The sequence below is a fragment of the Rhipicephalus microplus genome, chromosome X (assembly GCF_043290135.1).
Source record: "Rhipicephalus microplus isolate Deutch F79 chromosome X, USDA_Rmic, whole genome shotgun sequence".
NCBI classification, from domain to species: domain Eukaryota; kingdom Metazoa; phylum Arthropoda; class Arachnida; order Ixodida; family Ixodidae; genus Rhipicephalus; species Rhipicephalus microplus.
In genome coordinates, this window is record NC_134710.1 from 15288852 (window position 1) to 15307657 (window position 18806).

Genomic DNA, 18806 nt, shown 5'->3' on the forward strand with positions numbered 1-18806 from the left:
TTGCTCTTATCCTTGCGTTTTCTTTTTCGCAACTCTGTGAAGAAAATGCTCAATAAAACTGAAACTGAAACTAAAAAAAAAAGTGGCCTGGTAGTGCCATTTCGGCTGGAAAATAGCTGCACAGAACAGCGAACTTTTAGACTTTTCCATATGGTCCACTGAAGAAGGGCATTATCTCCGTATTTACAACAGCAGCACTATGTCGGTTGGTATCCACTTACGTATTCTGCTTCCATTGCCAAACTGAGGGGCATCCGTGAGCTTCCCTTATATATTGACCGTGCCTCTGACGGAGAGTTTTCACATTTTAGTGCCATGTAAGTTATACAAGAAACGGTAATGTTCGCGCTGGACGCGTAATTGCATTGGAAAGTTCTACGAGTACCTCGAGTGTTCTTGGTCATTCGGCACGGTTTCCGTAAGGCAGCGTTTGTAATTGAACGGGCAGATAACAAAATTGGAGAAGAAATATGGCAATATCGTCGTTTGTAAATGTAGTTGATTAAACGCACGAGTGTTTGTTTTTGTTAGCCCACGTCTGTTGTGTTCGTTCATTCCGAGAGCATGCCCCTTTCAAAAACCCACATTACTAAAGCCTTTCAGTTGCTACCTGCTTTGTCAGAAACGCTTGTCAGAAGAAGACACAGAAGAAAACACAGAGGAGGCAGAATGAGAGGGTCATCGACTCTCATTGAGTGTCACCGGGCAAACTGCCAACCCTATCACACAGCATCGAATGTCTTTCCAAAAGCAACCAAGACAGAACTATCATAGCAGAATTTTTTTTAAACCGCATTCTGCAGCAATTTCTTTCTTCATGACACAGAAACAGAAACCTGAAATCCTGGGTTTTCAGTTTCATCGAGACTAATGTGTGGATGCCTCTCTATTGGTTTCTCTGGAAGCGAACAATAGCTTCACTCATGATCAAATGTTTAAAAACTGCCACGTGGTAGGTTAAAATTGACAACATTGTATTGTAAAGCTTTTTGGCTGTATCACCACGGCACGTGTTTTTTATAGCGTTCAGTGACTCTACACGTTATATGATTCATCGTACGGGGCAAGGGGAGAAATAAACAACCAAAGCATCAACACAAAAATGTAGGTATGTAAACCCAAATGATTCTCCTTTTTTTTAAGACTATATATGTATACAGTGGGCATATACGCTCAGTGGTCACATAAATACACACGATACAGCACTACTCTCGACTCTGGCCAATTTAATGTAGAAAATTAGGTTGGAACATACAGCGGCCAGCGCAAAAACAGGACAAGTGTCGTGAGATTTCGTTTTTCATGTCCTTTTTTGCACCGACCGTCACGAGTTTGCTCAATGTACCCGGTGCTCATAGCGCTTGCGGTGGGAAATGAGGAAGAGGGGTATCCAGGTTGCTCCTTCATAGGATTAACTAACCTGCCACACACATTGCACCATTTTAGGGGTAACTACAAAGGAGTAACCACGTTCTCGTGGTTCACTCCTCATAGGAGCCACTGTTATTTTGCACAAAAGAAAAATAAAGCTTTCGTTGACCTAACCAGCCTTTCGAACCGCGTGCATGTATCTCATTAGATGTACAATCATTGTGCAAGCATCACATTCAGAAATACATTTCTGAAAACTTGCAGTGAACCAACGGCATTCGAACTCACGACCACTTAGCATGCGCGTGCACTAACCACTACACCACATACGGTACCATCCGAAAGAAAACAGGCTTGTGTAGGCACTGATGGGTTGTTTGCACACGGCACGAACATTCCTGCAGTTACTCGAAAAAGAAAACGGGCGCTTTACTCCACAAGGAGGAAGGTGGAGGTTCTACAAGTATTTCGTAGAATGATTTGATATGGCAGATTTAACGTCCCAAACGCACCATATGGTCATGAGAGACGGCATATTGGAGGGCTCCAGTAATTTCAACCACCTGGTGTTCTTTAGCGTGCATCCAAATCTAAGCACTTGCACCTGCAGCATTTTGGCCTCCATCGAAAATGCAGCCACCACCGGCACCACCGGATTCGATCCCGTGACCTGCGGGTCAGCAGCCTAGTACCTTAGCCTAGAGACCACCGCGACAGGGACACATCTGTGGTGGCGCCACCTGTGACATGAATGTAGGGCGCTGCCTGACGGACGCCTTTGTGAGCAACAAAAGCCATAGGTTTCTGCGGGTTGCTGTTATATATCGTGCACGGAAATGCACGTGAATTTCGGCAGCATAGGTGGTGACACGGATGTTGCTGACAAAAGTAAAAGAAAACTGGTGCGAGTTCAGTGCGTTGGCCATTATGTGCCCGTAAATCACGGCAACTACACCACCACGGAGGCACGAGTATCTCATAGAACCTCCTCTCCTTGGCGTGCCATGTGCAATCTTTTGCACACATTTCGTCTTTTGTAGGAGAAAAGAGCTCTTTTCGGTGTAGCTGCGATTTTCTTCAAGAAAGCTCTTTAAAGTGTACACCCGCGGCAGTTATATCGATTGTGACATCACCAGTGGATCCAGGCACTCTGCTAGCATCTGTGCGTCAAGCGCGGTATCCACCTCGCAAGCCTATATAGTAGCCTCCACGCGTCTAGGTTTGCTGGACGACTGAGCGCCACGACACACGCCAGGAACCACATACTCTTAAAAAAAAGGTAGTAGTACTTCCAAACTTTGGGGTAGCAATGATCTGTCACGCATGTTAAAACCTGCCAGTAAGTGCAGTTTGTAACGGCAAGAGTAATAGTAGTTACTACCTATGCCATTGCTGAAAGCATTGGATACATGATTGTACTCTAACCGTTACTAACCATAGATCGTGATTTGTAAATATCTTATCAAAATAGTAGTAACTGATACTACACTGTTTATTTTGCCACAATAATTTACAGTTGGTAACACTGGTCAGTTCATTTCTTATTACACAACTTAGGGTAATTTGGGGTGGTGTGTCATGAACGCGAAGAATACATAGACGGAACAAGTTCTTGACGATGCAGCACTAAGTAAACGACTACTAATGTATATATACCTCTATATTGAAGGGTGCTTGTACAAGTGAGCATTTGTGTTTCATGATGAATCATAAAATTGTGAGAGTAGGACAGTGTACCATACTATCTCTTTACATGCGCTTGGCGACGTACCACAAGACTTTTATACAGTCATACTTATAAAAATAACATGCCCTATCTATATTTATTATCAATGTGCCACAGAAAAGTATTACATACAGCGGCCGAAACAATATTAACATTGTCTCAGTGCATTTGAATGGTTCACTGAGCAAATATTGACAGTTGAAAGATTTTAATTGTTTCTGGAGTTTCACATTCCAAAACCGCGGTATTACAATCAGACACGTTATATAGTGAAGGACGCCAGATAAAATTTTACCATCTGGTTTATTTTATTTTGGACGCCATGTTATTTTCTTGTAATTTACCTAGTTCTAATTGTCCATTTCAACGCGGGTAGCACTTGCTTTGGATAAGTAGCTTGAGTTTCTCTGTTTTTACAATAGCAGAATGACGTTTACATAGCTTGGTTGCGCATTTTAAAGGAAATATTTTTTGAAGAAATATCTCCCACGTTACTTTCCCACGTTACTTTACGACGTAAAGGTGATACGTCGTGACCTTTCCTTCTTAAAATGAATACAATAGGCAATATCTATTCTTTGAAATTAGATAGACGACGGCCGGGTAGCGAAGAAAGGGTAATAAGGGTGCAAAACAGCTACGGCTGCAGTTACTACCCGTTTAGTTTCAGTGACTGTGTACTAAAAGGTCACAAAAAGTTAGTAGCGGTTGCAGCTAATAACTTTTCACTAACTTAGGTAGTAAACAGGAAGAAGAACTTTTGTAATGGTTCAAGAGAAGTACTACGCGCTCCAGTTACTACCTATTTGCGCGCACCTGTTTACTACCTTTTTTAAGAGTGTGCTGCTGATCATTAAAGAGAAAACTTGATTCACCATTCACGAAGACACGACGTTTTTGTTGGTCGATACTCACTTTGCTCAATTTTTCAGGTTGATTATTCAAGCCATTACGATGACTTCAGAAGATTGTCACGAGAGAGAGAAACAATAGCCTTTAGTGAAATTCTTCGATACAAGAGCCTGCTTTATAGCAATAGTTGCTACTCCATAGTGTCGTGCCCCACTAACGACAAGTGACTTATGCATCTCTGCAAAAATCTTCATTTTGTAAGCACAGTGTGTTCGTACTCATTATCATTACAAAGCTACCCCTCGCATTTAGATACATTGTTGTCTTTGTCCGGTGACCTACGTAGAGGTAAACCTTGGCTTTATGACTGTGGCTTAGCGCGAGCAAGTCTTCAAGATAGAAGTATTGAAAGAACTGGGCGGGTAGCCGCGGGATAAATATTTTTTAGGATTGCAATTATTCGAGAAAAAACACCAGGAAAAGACAGACAACGTGATTTCAAGAGCCAGCGTCAAGGAAAAGCGACTTACTAAAGTGAGGAAACACAAATGAAGTTCTCTCAGAAGTCGGCAGACTTAGTAACCACAGCCGGAGGTCTAGCTTGGTACTTTTCGGATCATTTCACAGGGGCCCTGGGGAAACCTGGAAGAATCCAAAATACGTAGTTAAGTCCGTTGATACGAACGTGTTAAAGTCGGACAACATGTCAACTGAAAAACGCTTATTGTGTGGCCGCCTAGAACACAAATAGTATTGGACCATTCTCTCTGAGTATTTTGTAATTGTGAAGCACGAGAATCTGTTCTGCTAAATTCATTGAACCTCCAAGGAACGCTATACAGCATATATAAAACTTCAAGCAAGTATAGAACGCACAAAATATATAAGACCGCAATCCTCTGTTGACAGCGATGTTTTTAGAAACTTGCAGAAGATAACGCAGGGAGTACGAATATTAGATTGTATAAGTGGAATTAGTATGGCATTAGGCTTTGTACTCAAACAAGAAGCCAGTTCAGTAAATTCAGCAAGGCATGTATCTATTAAGGTGACATGTACGATAGTTCCTTTCTCTCTTTCTTGCATTATACGAAGTTTCTAGGCAGCGAAGCAGACGTTGCCCACTCATACAAACACGAAAACCTAAAATAGCTCGTTTCGCAGAAATTCGCCTGTCAGCGGCGGCGTCCTTGTTTGCGAGCAAAGAAGCAAGCACTCACCATGAGCGAAAATTCGAGGTAGACGCAAACAACGCGAGGAGAGGGAGGGCGTTTTCGCTGGAGTAATGTTAGCGGTTTGCAAAGAGTGTGTGCGCAGGCGTGTATCTTACTTAAATATTTGTGTGTGTGAGTGTGCGTGTGTTGAACTGAAGAATGGAAAGCTTAAGTGCCGTCGAATTTTTTATGGTAGCGAAGACAAACGTTTACTGAGCCCGTACCGCAGAGGTATAGATGTGGGTGTCAGCACTGTTGATAGCGAGAAAACAATTGAAGTTGTCCATGAGTTAAAAATCAAAGAAAAGGTGCAAATACATTGAATATAAAAATATTTTGGGAGGCGCTAGTTCCAATGGAACGCGCACCTTGTACTTGGCAGTGAGAGTTTTGCCACAAAGCCACGTCAGTACTTGATACGCATTAAAAAAAGAGAAACTTTTCCACCGTCGTATGCGCGCGTATATGTACAGTGGCATGGTAACTACGTGCCGTCAACCTCGCTTAGGTTCAGTGAGATATTCAGACTTTTAATGCTAAACGCTCAGAGGCTTCAGTTTTTCACAGAGAGGAATAATGGCGGTTGTGCAGCTTCCACATAAACGGCCTTTGCCTCAGGACGAGTTGTTAAATAGTGTTAAAGAGTGTGCTGCTAGTTGGAACATCTGAGATTGTCTCTTTTCGCTGCATGTGTAATACATGAGTTACTGCACGCATCATTTCGCCATCTGGAGGCGAGTAAAATGTCTCCATCATCCATGCAGCCCCGTAAATAGCGCATGCTACGGTGCTATCCAGAAAGACTGATGGGAGCCGAAATATGCAGGTGCATTCAGTCAAATAATATCAGAGTACTTTTCTTTGTGGAGTGCAGCTTCCGGACTCTTAGCCTGGATTATTTTTTTCGTAGGCTGGGTAGTGGTGGGGAGGGAGTGAGGGCACCTTTTGAGAGCCTTGAGAAACATCTGTTTGTAATATTTGTTCTAAATCAGGCCCCTAGGGCTGATTAGCCGCTAGCGCGATCAGCAGCCGGATTCACAAAACTCACTTACGAAAACATTTTTGCGCAAGAGAAATTGTTTTGCGTAAGTCGATTCACGAAACAAAAAAAAAAACGTCGTAAGAGGCCATCGTTGTCACATCGGCCGCTGCAATAAAGCACGCTGTGATTGCCCGGGAACATGTCAGCGATGGTGATGCAGTTGCTATATTTGCTTACGTCACCGAAAAGTGCTCGTAAGTAGATTCACAAAGCGAAATTGTGCGTAAAAACAGCGCGGCTGAGAGAAAATCCTAAGAGTGGTCCAGACCACTCTTAGGAACAATGTTGCTATTTAGAACCTGCCACCGCGGTGGTATACTTTGGTGCCCTGGCTGGTTTTGATTTAATTCATGCCCATGAAGGGCTGCCTGGTGACTGCTGGTGCGGTTTTATTTCTTTCGGCGCTTTGAGTTTCATGTGTTGTTTCCCTTGTACGCAGTGGATGGTGTTGACAACCACCGTCGTCCAATAAGTTCAAAGTCGCAGTAATTGAAGAATTCTATTGGGCGTCAATGGCGTAAAATTATGCATGTAAAGATTTGTGGTTGGATGAAAACCAATGTGCTACGTGAATGGTCGGTGCATTCGAACGCGGCACGGCATAGAATCAACCTTATTTGTTAAGTTGTTGTGTTGCACCCCATCTCATCCAATTAAAAGTACGACTCGAGATCCTTGCCTCATTGGTGGAAATTACCACCAAAGAGGTTAATGGCAGCACAATCCTTGCATGCTATTGGAAATAAAAATGAGAGGAACTTTCAAGTGAGTGGTTCATAAAGCTTGTGCTCTAGTGTACTTCCATTGGCTCTAACTGTCCAATGGGTGTGATCTATGAAATACAGCTGTCGATACACTTTGGGATGATCTGGAACGGCGCATACTTTGTAAACCGAAGCGTATTAAGGGTGTGCATGATCAAGCATGGAACTACAAACACATGAAGCATTTTCACCTTCACTGTTCAGAAACCGATATGGACCGTGATAATATGGTCCTAGTAACTTTGGTCCTAGTAATTGTTACTGGTCCTAGTAACTTTGGTCCTAGTAATATGGTCCTAGTAACTGATAAAATGACCCTAGTAACTTTGTATGACACCGGAAGTATGCAAACCCTCACGATTCTGGAGCAAACCTTGGCTGAATTCATCCTTGCGACAATTACCAGCCGTTTAACTTGGCGCACGCACATCATCAAAAGGTAGAGCGAGTCACTGAAATGTATTTTGTGCGACGCAGTGACCACTTGACCTGAGAATAATAGCGTCGCGAAGGCGAGTCCCCTGTCGCATGCTCTGATCGAAGCAGACGACAAACGCGAGCAGACGACGGCTTGGCCGACAGGCACAGCTTGTGATTGGTTATGAAGCGATACCCTCTACATGAGCTCACTCCGTGACGTTGCCAAAACACTTCTTTCATCTGGCACGCCTGTCGTGTTCGTCATATCATCCCCCTCGCACATAAGAGCAAATTTTTTCACGCCGTAAAAAATGCGCAAGTACTTTCTAAGAGCTCTCTTATGTGCTGCGCAATTGTCGAAAACAACATGGCGTCGTAAACAGCATATCGGTCGGTGCAACTCTCAGTAAACGCTTCTCGCATGAGTTACTTCAGCGTTCGACCGGATGCGTTGTGATTACGGCAGCTCTTTCGGTGCGAGTAAGCAGTGCGGAAAGCTGCGGCAGTGCAATGGTGTACGGTGAAGCGCAGCGAAGCCTGTGCGTCGGTGTGGTTATCAAGCGGGGATCGGCGTCAGTGTATCGACGGCAACTAGCACTCGAGAAGCCTGCAATGTGTGTTTGTGTGCTAGTAACAGTTCGTTCGCTTGACTTTCCAGCCTTTTTGTTGGGTGCTGTGCTGCATTTCGGATTGACAGCGTTTTGGCACGTTACTTGAGTGAGCCCAAGTGCGTACGGAAACGTATGAACTGCGCGCTGTGTTGGGTTCTTGCTTCGCCACTGGTTAGTCCGTACGCTTCTATTTGCTTGTGAGAAATGTAGTGTTCGGGAGTGAAACGATGTTCGTTTCACAGTGGTGCTGTGTTGACGTTCCAAGACTTGTGAAGAAGCCGTGCTCGTGTGACCGAAAATTGAAAGACAGCGTTGATAACTGTTTTGCCCTGCGAAGTTGTGGTGGTGGAGCTTGGTGCTTTTGTCTGTTAACTCGTCACTTCTTTTTGTGATAACCATAGTCCTAGCGCTGTGATGTGATAACCAAAGCTGCGAAATGCTACATTCTGTTGTGGATCGTGTTACTTTGGCAGCGCGCCTAGACTGTTCTTCGGTAAGAACTTGAGAGTTCTATGTGGCAGCGAGAGCCCGTGAACGTCAAGTTTCCCTCCGGCCCCCAGAAATAGCAAAGATTTCACCGGTACCTTGCTTTGGATAAAGTTTTAGGGCAATACCGCCTAACTACAGGTTTTCGAGTTCGTCTGGCCATCGTTTTGCGCGGCACTAGAGCCTTGACAACAGCCGGTCATGGCCAGTTCTTACACTATAGCAATGGACGTGCACGCCTGGCCAGCCCTTCATTGGTGTCATCAGCAGCTTCCAGTCTGCAGATGCCCTTTGCCTGTTCGCCGTAGAGCACACTTGGTTCCTCATGACACCGACGGCTACTAAATGCTGCCATCGGTGAGTTGACTTTGCAGAACTAAATTTCACCGGTACTATAATTCACGCAGTACTATAACGTGTGCAAGTTTTTAAGCCCATCAGATGTATTGTTTCCCTATGCTAAGTTGAAGCATGATAAATTTACTACTACTGTTCTATACATACATATATTATGGAGCCAATACATCAGAAGTTTTTTGTGATTTGATACAAGTGAGCTCTTGTTTGATTATGATGTTGGGCCTGTCAATTTACTACGTTTGATAGTTGGAAAGTTAATGTGAATTTATTTTCCAGAGCCAGGTTGCACTTAAGAAATTTATCTTATTCTGGAAAATTATTTCTATAGACGATTACCACTGTGGTAGCGTTATACTTCACTAGGACATACATATTGTGGCATGCAAATTTTACATGAGGGTCCAGATTATTTCAAAGTTATTATAGCAGATTTTGGTCACTTTGACGAAGTGATAGCTTCGTCAAATAAGTATAGAAGTGAGTGCTTTTAATGAATGTTTTTGAATATCTCGTTTCTCACTCTTCACAGATTGCAGAGATTGGTTTGTTAAGGTCCTGTGATGCATCGGTTGCACACACTGGCACATAAATCCTCACCATGACTTGGAGCACCTGTACAAAAACAGGAATGACACGTGCTCTCTAGCTGTACAAGTCTATGTCACTGCTGGAACTGTTATCATTCAGCGGATGTGGCCTGGAAGCATGCATGGCAGCGTCATCTGGAAGGACTGCGATCTGCTTGGAAGCTTTGAGGGCACTAAACTGCCTAACGGCTGGCTGCAAGGTTAGTTTTTCTTTAATACATGCGATTAAGTGAACACCACTTGCTGTGCACAAATCGAAAACCCAAGCATGTTTGCTTGCAGTGGATACCTGTATTAATCTCACACATAATTCTTATTCAACATTTATAGAACTAAATTGCAAGATAATTGAGAATATTGAAAGTTGAAAGCCTGCAGCTTATGAATGAAACTCCAATCATCTCAGACTCAAAAGCTCGTGCTTTTAAACGAGCACAAATACTTTGATTACTTATTGAGCTCTCAAGCTTGTGACTCCCTCTGTGGATCAAGTGCTCTGGAAGGAAATAGCAAGTGGGTGAAAATCGCCTGGCTGTTCAAAACTTGCAAGGAGAAAGCCCTTTTGAACAAGCCTCAGACGACATAGGGCCAGTAACAGCATCTTATACTTCATGTAGCTTTTTCTCTCTCAGTGCTGTGGCTTGTTGTGTTTCAGCCGAACGTGTTAACCACGATTGCATAGTGATACATATTTTTCTACAATTCGTACCTGACCTAAATATGCATTGCTGATCTCTAAAGGTGACATTCAGTGTGTTTCAAAGCCATGGCTCCTCATCACTCTGTCTGTGGCTAGCCTACTTCAGCAGCAGTGCGATGCAGCCAGCACACATGCAAGCCAAGTCATGGAGCGCTCCTTTGGTTTTCTGTGTAGGACGCAGCATATCCATCCGGCAAGACACTGGTATCAACAATAATGGTGAGAGTTGGTGGCACCTGTAGGAGCCCGTTGTGTTTGTTGTGTATGATTATTTCCCCTGGTGAAGTGCATTTTTGAAAGGTTTTCTTCATTTGGAATAATAGATGTCAGCAACAAGCACACTCATAATCCACAAGTGCTTTGTGTCTTCTAGACTGCCCATTTGCTCCTATACGTGGTATGGTGAGCTGGCTGTGTTAGACAGCCTTAAAGTTATGAACATTGGCTGTTGTGTTGTAATGCAGTCTAACTTGCGTTTTTTAGTGAACTTATTTGTGGTCTGCTTCTCGCACCTAGTGTAAAGTCGAAATAGAAGAAACTTTATTGGCTTTTTGTGCCGGGCAGAAGTTTCATGCCTTCATCTATAACATTGTAGTTTTGTTCTTGTATCATAATAAAATATATATTCAGTGTTCACTGTTTGTGTGTGTGTTGAGGCTTGTGATTGGCTTCTGAAAATACGACATCTGTAAATATGAGCACATATTTAACAACTGTACACGCTTGCATGTAGCATGGTTGTAACAATAATCTGTCTTTTTCTAAGTTCCAGCAGTAACAAGGGATACGGTGCTCCATGGTCATGTACAGTGTATGAAGAACAGAGCACAGAAGACCAACAAGTATAAACGGACTACCAGTGGCTGTTCTCCTGCTCAAAGTTTACGACAACAGAAAGAGCACATTGTGGTCAGGAGCAGTTGAATTGTATACGTAGTAACATTCTGCACACCTTCAGCTTAACTTCTTCGCAGTGCATCATTCAGCGGTTACTTTGCTTGCATTCCAAATTATTTAAATTTCGCATGGAAGATACCAAACTATGACACTAATTTAAAGGCTGCTGTAGTGTTAGCGGGCAAATATTTTTGAGCTGAAGTTTTTAACGTGCATGTTCAGTGCCTGCGTACCTCTGCATTTACCTGTCATAAATCACACAATCCATGGTTAGCAATGGTAACTGTGTTTGCATTCTTTGTAGTACAAGAAGTAAAGCCATGGATGCGGTAATCTTGTACTTAGTCGATGCAATCCTTAAGTGTACACTCATTTGTATAGCACCAACGATGCCATTAGTGTAAAGGCTCTGGGAAGTGAATCTATGTAGAATATTTTTTTTGGAAGGAAGAGGATCATCACTATTCCTAGTATATGTTAACAGTAGATTTAAGTGCTTGTGTATTGTTATCTCAGTGCCTCTCCGTCCTTCAACAGTCTACTTCTCTGTTGGTACTGTGTAGGTGTAACGTTTTTAATGTATACTTTTCTCGGATATGTTTGTTCATAATGTAATTGAGTACTATGCAAGTGACTTATCATCTATGCAGCTTTACTCAGACTAGAAATAGAAGTATTTATTTTTATTTATATGTAGCTATATCATGCATTTACTTATCTTTTTCTAGGTGCCTGTACAATTGTTTAGCCCTACAAAGGTACTGGTATACACTAATATTGAAGCTGGCATCCTAAAATAGTTTGTTAGTGAAAGTAACCATGTGTTTACAACCATTATTACTATCCTCAGATGAAGTGTGAAAACTCTATGGAAATGTATTTACATTTTCTGAACTGTGTGAAGGCAAATGTTATGTTCTTTTATTGTGGTCCCTGTTTCATGCAAATGACATATAATTACTTTGCAGTGGCATAGTATTAGTTGTTATTTTACACTGTGCTGAGCAACATCGCAGTTGAGGCCAGCAGCAAGACCTACATGCAGTGCACTGGAGCATCACCTCATATAATAAGTGTACAGTCTTTGCCCACCAGTGAACTGAATTTTTTTCAAGCAGACTAACAGACAGCTGTTTGGGGAATGTGTTGATGGGCAAACTTTGAAGTCTTTTAGAGGAGTGTATTCGGGGAACGAAATAGGGTCTATAGCTGTCAATATAAACATTGCACCAAGGAGCGTAGTAGCTTATAGTTGTATTATTTATGTATTGTCTAGAATTTCTTTGCGCTGTGCCACTTTTCAGCCCAAGTGTCCTAACATGCTTTGTTAATGTGTTGTGAATGAGCCTAGCTATGTAAATAAACAGAGTGATATTGCAGACATGTACGAAATATTGATGCACAGCCCTTTTCTTTAGCATGACACTCTCAAGGGCTTTATTCTTGTGTTTCCTATAAAAACTGCTGGTCATTGGGCAGCAGCAGAAACTATGCATCAAGCTTTTCCGAGATAGTTCGAGAAACACCGAGTTCATACATAACAGTGCTGGTGGATAAATCTTGTAAGTTACTTTCTGCATATTCAAAATGAGTGTATTAGAATTGTTGTTTTATAGCCATTCATCCTATTATTTACTCCTCAGTGTATGTATGTATGTATGTATGTATGTATGTATGTATGTATGTATGTATGTATGTATGTATGTATGTATGTATGTATGTATGTATGTATGTATGTATGTATGTATGTATGTATGTATGTATGTATGTATGTATGTATGTATGCATGCATGCATGCATGCATGTATGTATGTATGTATGTATGTATGTATGTATGTATGTATGTATGTATGTATGTATGTATGTATGTATGTATGTATGTATGTATGTATGTATCTTTTAAATAAGAATCCGTTTATCATTGATGAGTAAGTTTGGTAATGATTTGACTGAATTTGTTTCTAGTTCTTTTTCTTCTGAGCCATTATACAGTTTGAGTTGTTTTTACTGCATAAAAATAAGTGTACCCTTACACAAAATTCGAAGAAGTTGTTTCATTTGTCAACGTACAGTCATGAGCAAGAAATTAGGTAAAATGGAACCAACCAGCGATGATTACTTTAGAGCATAGCTACTCTACATGGCATATCTTGTACACATTGCGTTGGTCGAATATGTCAATTTCAACATATCAATTTTAATCGAAATAAGCAAGCTATCACCCGTGGTTGTATATGCGTGTGATATTTAAGCATATTGTAATACTGGTTGGCAATTACTATTAGGGTCACAAGCCTAGTCAAGCTGAACACACGAATTTTGTCCATGCACCTTTAATCTGTACTGGAACTGTTGTTAATATAAAATAAACTTTGGTTTAAACATTTATTGTAGTAACCAAAAGCAGAGTATCTCTCTATGACACAAATGAAATTGCCATTGTTCTGTTCCGTTCTGGACAATAGGGGACCCTCTCAGCAGAACTCGATTACCTGCTATAGTTCATTTTTAATCATTGATAGCGATATTACACTGAAGCGCGCCGCATGACAGATAGCAGGAGATAAGACAAACTAAACTAATCACTCTGTTTGTGTCTTCTCTAACTGTCCGTGCTCTTTGACCTTGCTGCATGTAATGATGCCCACCAAATTAGCACGATAACGTGTCTCGACAAAAGCAGTCAACATTGCTGCAAGCAATTAGCTCGCTGCATGTGTAGATTTTCTTCAAAACACCGTGACGACTGATCGCTGGTCGAATATCCAAACGCGTGAAAAGTAATGTACCAGGTATGATATTGGTATTTCAGCACTGGGCACTTTTGCGATAAGCGAGGAGGGAAGAAAAAATTATGAACCCTAAATTATGTATTTCACGAAGGAGCACGGCAAAGGGCTTTTGGGTCAAAAGGGAAGTGAAAGAAGAAAGCCTGAAAGCCACTTTCTCAAAAAAATATTACCCGCTGCTACGCATAATATCAGGCTGGGCAACCTCTTAAAAAAAGTTCTCGGTGAAACTGCGGATCGAATCCAGTACCTCCTAGATTGTAGTTTAGCGCTGTAACCGCTCGTCTATTGCGGCAGTGCTTCCACTCATTCTATTGCTGATATATCTTCAATGCTTCGAACGACGCCAAATGCAAAAACATGAGGTGAAACTTGGTCAAAAATAGAAAAATAGTTATAATGCGTTTGTCCAAGGTTACTAGAAGATAGAAACCGCCACATGTGGCTGTATCACCGTGCACTATTTATCTTGTACATTACTGTCATGATGTTGGGATAGCCAGCTCTAACGTACGCTACCTTCTCATAGTTTGCCAAATATAAATAAAAAAATAAAAATATATATCGGCCAGTGACAACGCTTATCAACTATTATGAATTGACTGTCACTAGTATCACTTTCACTAGATAAATACTCAGTTTGTTTCCATTATTGTTATTTAAGGAAGATTTGCTCATTCACGACTTTATTAATTAGCATTGATTTTCTCACATCTAAAGAGTGTCGTACTTCATCGCGCTTTCTGTGTCGGTGTCGCTCCCATAAAATGCGTACTACACTTTTTTTGCTCTCCAAGCATCCGACGCTGCTTTGTGGAAACTTTCCCTGACGTCTGCTGGGAAAGAAAACTGTATTTATTATCTATCAATTTCAAGCTTTCGTGGAGACAAAACGAGAGTCTCTCTCTCTCTTTTTTTTCGTCCTTTTTGCACGTGTGATAACGTACCTCGACTTTAAGACTCGTATACATGTCCCTTGCTTTGTTTGCTCACTCAAACAACGCTGGCCGAAATATTTGCACCGTTTTTTGTGAAAAGCATTAGCACTGAAGCACCTCCCGCCGAGTCTCCCTCGTTTTACGTAGACATATATCTAAGCGTAAGCGTATGCACGTTCTCGCATTCCGGCTTTATAATAATGCTGCGGTGCAAGAAACCAGCGAATTTCCGCTCACAATAATATTTAAGTACTCCTCTTCTCGATTTCTGCACAATTCGTCCGCAGGCACAAAAGTCGCTCCTGTGTCTTGTAATAAGAATATTGTAAGAAAAGCAACCTTTTACGTCTAGGTACAAAACACCCTTACGTTCACCACTATACCGTGCTCGATTACACCGGATAAGTTGAGTAGCAGGGTAGCTTCATTAAATGTAAGGTAACTGGTCGCGTTAAGCCAGGGAAGACGATTGAGGCACACTTTGAAACATTGCATGCATCGATTTATGGGTGGTTTCATTGATGTGGTGCACCTGGAGTGTTGTTTGCTTGTATACTTGGCGAGATAGTGCATGGATTGCTCGATGGCTTAAGGCCATCAAGCAATTTCTTTTTTAGCTACAGTCGTTGATGAAAGGTGAATGCTTGGCTTTGCACAGCACACCAAAACGTTTATTGCAACGTACGTGGCATCCCGTAAGCGCTGTAGTAGACGCTCGCGGAACCGAAACCTAGATGCAGCAAATCATTGGCTCTAATCGTATACTCTCGATGCTAGATGCTTTGCGTGCTACCTTGATATTATCGGCACACACTTATTTCTTTCCTTGTCGTTTCATCAGCTATCCTGTGTCCTCCTCACCCTCTTAAGTGCCGAATAAGTTAAATTCGTACTCGCACTATAGTAATCCCTCCAGTTAAGAGAATTTTTGGCTAAGAAAATGCGCAGCCAAGAGAAAGCTTTGTTAATTCGGCCCCAGGTCCCTAAGGCAATCAACCTCTAGAGCTTATCAAGACCACCATTCTCTTCTTGGATACGGGCTTGGCACCATCTATGATAAAGAATGAAAACGCACCGTACTCTTCTAGGTCTGGTTTTATTGACATATATGGTTCAATCTAGGCTATATTTTTCATCTAGTTTTACTGCAATATTGCTGGCCTATAATTATGATGAAAGAGGTTAGAAAAATGCACACATAAGAGCTAACTATTAATACTAAACTAAGATGAAGAGACTAACACAGAAAAAAGACAGATCAGATATTTTGGCAGCTGTACAATTGGAAATATTTCTCTAGTATGCAATGGTATCCAGACTAAGTGCTTTCTTAAGTTATGTGAACTTGTTGAGCATGCAGCAGCAGTGCTTGTCTCATGGTATAGGGGCGTGAAAATTATTGTAAAAAATTCAGTACGTCATCGAATAGAGTCTTTTTTTATTTGGTCATGAACTCGAATTGGCGCTATTTCAAAATATGAACGCTTTCAATATATGTCACAGCTGCCGCGAAAAATGCGCCAAAATAGTGTGAAACTAGAGAAATTCTGTTCATCTACATAAGCATGATGCGTAAGAGGTTACATAATGAAGCAGGGCACTTCGGTCGAGCAGCAAGACTTCAGCGGCTATTTGGGACGATCTTTAAAAAAAAAATGTACTAAAAACTTCGTTGACACTTTTTTGTAAGAATCGGTATCCCACGAAAGTGAAACGTGTCTCGCAGAGGTAGTTGAGCATTGGTTGCACATTGTTTGGCCACAAGTGCGAATCAATGAATGCTTCACAGTGCGAACCAATGAAAGCTTCACATTGCGAATCAATGAAAGTTGAAACGTGACACGAAGAACAGCAAGCAGCTGGAAACTTGCGGCGCACACCTCAAGCAGAGCGCACGCACGAGATGAGCATACAAATCACGAGCGTGGACAAATAACTGTCCAATTCATACTTCGTGTGTGAGCAGCGCGCTTCTGTCGGAAACGCGACCACGGCGGCGAGCGAACCACCATTGGTGCACTCTTCAACTACTGTAACTTCAAAGCAAACTTGAGTTAGAAACACAAGAGCTACAAAGTACCAGAATCCCGAGATAAGCGTGCGGGCGTGTAAGCCACCACGCTACCGAACATCTACACGCACTTTGACGATGCCACGTGGAGGCGCAAGCGCACAGCGACACGCGATGTGGCGCGGCACGACGACCTTTAAGGCCTGGCCACACGTACCCATTGCAGCGCGTCGGCACGTGCCATTTTGACGTCGCGTCGAGCCCTTTCCTAAATGGCCAGAGAGGGGGCACAGGTCCGCGTAGCCAGGCGCCCTCTCTCTCTATAGGGAGAGGACATGGCCCCGCGTCAAAAAGCCTCACGCTGACGGAGTGCGACGGATACGTGGTATCAGGTCTTTAGAGAGAAAGCGCCCTACGCGCCTGTCGTGCCACTTCGCCACTAATAGCTAAAACGAGCTGAAGTTGATGAGCTCCAAGGACCACCAGAGGTAGATGGTGTATATTAAATAGCTCACCGGTAAGATGTTGGAGAAGCATCGTATTGTAATGTAGTGGTTAGCGACGCGTGCTGAGTAGCGCGAGGTCACTGGTTCGACGCCCCGCTGCGAAAATTGTCCTTCTCGCTTATTTCTATGCAGCCTATTCATACACATTTTACAACAGCATATCCGGGATAAAAATGTACCACAGAATCATGGTAGACCCCGTCACAAGATACCTTTTTGTAAAATGTTAGAAATGTGGTAGAGTCAAATAGGATGTCCACTGCTGCAAAAGTGATCGCTGTGGCCGACACAAAGGCCCGCATGAAATGGCTGCGCAAGTGCTAATTAGCACACCTATGAGATCTCCAAAGTTACACCCGCTGTCCCAGCGGCTGACACAAGGAAAGTGGCAGGAGAAGACCGCCTTATGACGCGTGTGTATCTCCGTCGACTCTCAATACGACGATGGTGATTAGTTTTGTGTCGCGCGGTCACCGGAAAAAATGTGATAGAGCATTGTGCAAATTTCGCAAGTGAAGCTGGGAGCTTCCCATTGATGGCGGATATGAGTAGCTCTCGTCGCCAATCAACGCCTCCTTCCACAAGCTGTAGTAGGAATAGCCTTCATACACTGAAACAGTAACCCACCTATAAATTACGACTTCAAAGATCCGTGTTTATGAGCGGTTACAAAAGAGCTACATGTATTTTTCCTTTTTTTTCTAACTACCAGGCTCTATTTTATCTGCGTATGTCATGTAACCATTACATATAGGTATGCCGACAACGCAAACACGAATAGACAACAGTTGTCATCCTATTAGTGTCTGAAAACGCAGATTCGCCAGAAGCATGAAGCAGCGAACGCAATAGCAACGAATCGATACAAACAAAGGCTTGCCGCTAATCAGTAGATCCGATCTCGAGTAACACTACAAGGCACTGGTTTAAGCCACCACTCCAGGGAGAGGAGCGTCGCAGCGCGAAGCAAGCGGTGAGAGCACAGCGCGAGACGAGAGTACGAAGCTTAGCTTCTTCGTAATGCACAACTGTTCACGTAGCGAAAATGAGACAAATTTTTGCGCCACGTGAACAGTCACCAGCCGTCTAATATCTGTAGACACTGCGCGCGCACCCGCTATCGCGACCACGTCCTCAAGATCGAGTGACGAGTGCCATAGCAATTACACGTACAGATAGAAATACTATAGTGTTATGACCATGACCTCATTGCTCCGCCATTCACGCCTTTCAACAATGCGCTCCAAATTACAATGGTGAATAGTCATCAGGAGCAGCATTATCTTGTCTTATGTGCACTGCAGGACAAAATCATCTCTCGCTGATATCAATGCGCGAGTGTTTTTCCTTTTTCTTGCAGTCTGGTCACTCCACCTGCGCTACGAGACCGCCTTTGAGGTCTATTGCTATTTAGTCCGCTGGCCCAACTGACCACCTGTACTTCTCATGATGCCACAAGCCCACGTGATTTTTTTTTCAATGAATACCTTGTAGCATATGGCTACCCCAGTTTGTACACTCTGCTGTTTTTC

At 42.6% G+C, this 18806-nt stretch overlaps 1 protein-coding gene across 2 annotated transcripts in view; it reads right to left on the reverse strand.

Annotated features, from left to right (window-relative positions):
* Positions 1–18806, reverse strand: part of LOC119175675 (neuropeptide F receptor) — a 529963-nt gene that overhangs the window by 411203 nt on the left and 99954 nt on the right. For both annotated transcript variants that reach the window (XM_075881859.1, XM_075881861.1), the window contains exon 2: positions 4480–4591. The gene's annotated coding sequence lies outside the window, so the exon portion shown is untranslated. The remainder of the gene's footprint in view (positions 1–4479; positions 4592–18806) is intronic.